General features: G+C 44.1%; 1 pseudogene; it reads left to right on the top strand.

Moving 5' to 3' along the window:
- Window positions 1-2,006: 2,006 nt before the first annotated feature.
- LOC114625029 lies at window positions 2,007-2,899 on the top strand (annotated as a pseudogene).
- Window positions 2,900-3,153: the final 254 nt, after the last annotated feature.

The following is a 3,153-nucleotide window of genomic DNA, read 5'->3' as shown; positions in this document are numbered from 1 at the left end:
TCAGCATCATTCTTGGCACTAGCAAGTGTTGGAGGTTGAAGCTCCAGCGACTGGCAGGGACCCAGGGTCACCACTGAGGTCGGCGTGAGCCTGACCTCACAAGCTTTGCAGGTCTTGTGGAACTTTCCACTAGTTCATACCCTCCTCTCAGCTTCTTCTGATACATTTTTTTATAAGAAGTTTTTTCTACAATGTTAAAAAAAACCATCCTTTTCTAAGACAAAATAGTAACAGTTAGATTCCTCTCCAACCTCACCTCACTCGCCCTTCGCCCTATGATGAGGAAAGCAGATTCCTAAGCACCATGCTTTTGTTTTGTTTTTGCTTTGTTTTGGAGACAAGACCTCTATATGTAAACCAGGCTAGCCCTAAACTCATGATCCTTCTGTTCCAGCTGCCCAAGTGTCAGAACTATAGACGGGCGTCATCACCATGCCCCAGTTTGAAAGATTAAAAAACCCAGAACCCCAAAGCAGTTGTGTCAAGGACAGTAGCTTTGTTTAGAGGCAGCAGAGCTAGTATTTCAATCCAGGGACTATGGGCCCCAAAGCCTGGGTACCCTGTGTTCTCTATCTAGAGCAGTGATCCTCAGCCTGTGGGTCAAGACCCCCTCACAGGGCTCACCAAAGACCATCGGAAAAACAGTGATATTCCTGTTACAATTCATAACAGTATCAGAATTCCAGTTATAGAAAGAAATAATTTTATGGTTGGGGGTCACCCCAACAGCATTAGGAAAGTTGAGAACCACCGACCTACAGGAAACAATTAGACATCAAAAGTTGTGACATCTCGACTTGCTGGAGGGAAGGAGAGTGGAGGTTCAGGTTGGGGGACTGGAATGTCACAGACTGAGAAGGACAGAAACACTAGCTCACTTAAAAAGCAGTGTCTAAGGATTTGTCTCCGGTAACCCAACTCCACAAAGCAATACAAAATCTATTTATATCATAAACACAACAACTATGAAGCAAAGAAAATCTAGGCACATACTTTAAAGAAGACAGGAGGTCCACCATGGATTGTAAGGTTATGGAGGTGCCAATATTTGAACTAAACCCTCAGGGATGTTCAGGGTCATGGTGAATTTCAGGGAAGAATGGGTCAGTGCTGTGTCCATACAAAACGCTGAATATGCTCTGTGAACCATCAGACTGTCCTGGCTGCTCATTCCTAGGACTGACTTCTTTACTCTAGTGAGGTTTCTGGCTAGGTTACAATTTCTGTGTTCTGTGATAAACACTATGACCAAAAGCAACACAGGAAGGAAGGGGTTTATTTCAGCTCACAGTTGTATGCCATCACAGAGAGAAGTCAGGGTAGGTATTCAATGTAGGAACTTGGGGGCAGGAACTGAAGTAGAGGCCATGGAAGAGTGCTGCTTACTGGCTTGCTCCTCACGGCTTGCTCAGGCTACTTGCTTACACAACACAGGACCACCTGCCCAGGGGTGACATCACCCACAGTTGACTGGACCCTCCCACACCAATCCTTAATTTATAAAATCCCCCCACAGATTTGCTCAAGGGTCAATCTGAGGGAGGCAACTTCTCAACTGACATTCTTTCTTCTTGGATGACTATAGTTTGTGTCAACTTGGAAAAAAAACCCAACTAATCAGAACACTCCCACACTGTGTTCATTCTAACTTGTCATTAGTAGGTCCCATTAGGGGTCCGGTTAGAGCAGCAGTACTTGGTCTGTGTATCAGTACCCCTTTGTGGGTTGAATGACCCCTTCACTTGGGTTGCCTAAGGACATCGGAAAACACACATACTTACATTACAATTCATAAAAGTACCAAATTGAGAAAGGAGGTGGTGTGAGACAACCGGAGGAGAAAGAGGTAGAAGGACAATGGAAGAGAAAGAATTACTTTTGTAAAAAAAAAAAAAAAAATCAATCCAAACCAATCCAAACCCTGTTTCCTCTAGGAGCAGACTATGGCTCCAAGAAAAATGGAGGCAGAGAAAGATTGAATAACTTTCCCAGAGACACAACTACATCAGAAAAGTTCCACTTTAAGCCTTGAGATGTCTGGTCTGAACTGGAAACCTTTTGTGTATGGCAGCCTTGCCTCTATTGTTGCCGAGTTCGGTACTTTCCCTGTGGATCTTACTAAAACACGGCTGCAAGTTCAAGGCCAGAGCATCGATGTCCGTTTCAAAGAAATAAAATATAGAGGGATGTTTTATGCCTTGTTCCGAATCTATAAAGAAGAAGGGCTCTGTATTCAGGAATTGCCCCTGCTTTACTAAGACAGGCATCATACGGCACCATCAAAATTGGTATTTATCAAAGCTTGAAGCGGTTATTTGTAAAACGTTTGGAAGATGAGACTCTCCTAATTATTATGATCTGTGGGGTAGTGTCAGGAGTGATTTCATCTACTATTGCCAATCCTACTGATGTTCTAAAGATTCGAATGCAGGCTCAAGGAAGTTTGTTCCAAGGGAGTACGATTGGCAGCTTTATTGATATATACCAGCAGGAAGGCACCAGGGGTCTGTGGAGAGGTGTGGTCCCAACTGCTCAGCGAGCTGCCATCGTTGTGGGAGTAGAGTTGCCTGTTTATGACATTACCAAGAAGCACCTGATAGTTTCAGGAATGCTGGGGGACACAATTTTAACAGACTTTGTTTCCAGCTTAACCTGTGGTTTGCCTGGGGCTATGGCATCTAATCCTGTGGATGTGATGAGAACACGGATGATGAATCAGAGGGCGATCGTGGGACATGTGGACCTCTACAAGGGGACTCTGGATGGCATTTTAAAGATATGGAAACATGAGGGATTTTTTGCACTCTATAAAGGATTTTGGCCAAACTGGCTTCGACTTGGACCCTGGAACATCATTTTTTTTATTACATATTAGCAGCTCAAGAGGCTTCAGATCTAAGAACTGGAAATCCATCGGCCCAGCCCTGCCACCCTTTCTACCATTCCTCTTTGTGTTCCTAACTATTTTGACAAAGATGTATGTGTTTACAGAACCAGTGGTCTCACAGGGCCCCCTGACTGAAGAGTAGTAAGGTGACTTAAGATTGCTTATGCATTTGTATTACCTCTTCCCTGAGAGGAAGTATTGACTTTGAGAGTGTGACCCCAGATTGGTGTCTTGTGTGAAGATGGATACTGGTGGGTGACATTCAA

Source organism: Grammomys surdaster, unplaced genomic scaffold (assembly GCF_004785775.1).
Source record: "Grammomys surdaster isolate TR1022 unplaced genomic scaffold, NIH_TR_1.0 212, whole genome shotgun sequence".
Classification (NCBI taxonomy): Eukaryota; Metazoa; Chordata; class Mammalia; order Rodentia; family Muridae; genus Grammomys; species Grammomys surdaster.
Note: the sequence above shows the minus strand (reverse complement) of the source record. Positions and strands in the feature narration are given on the sequence as shown.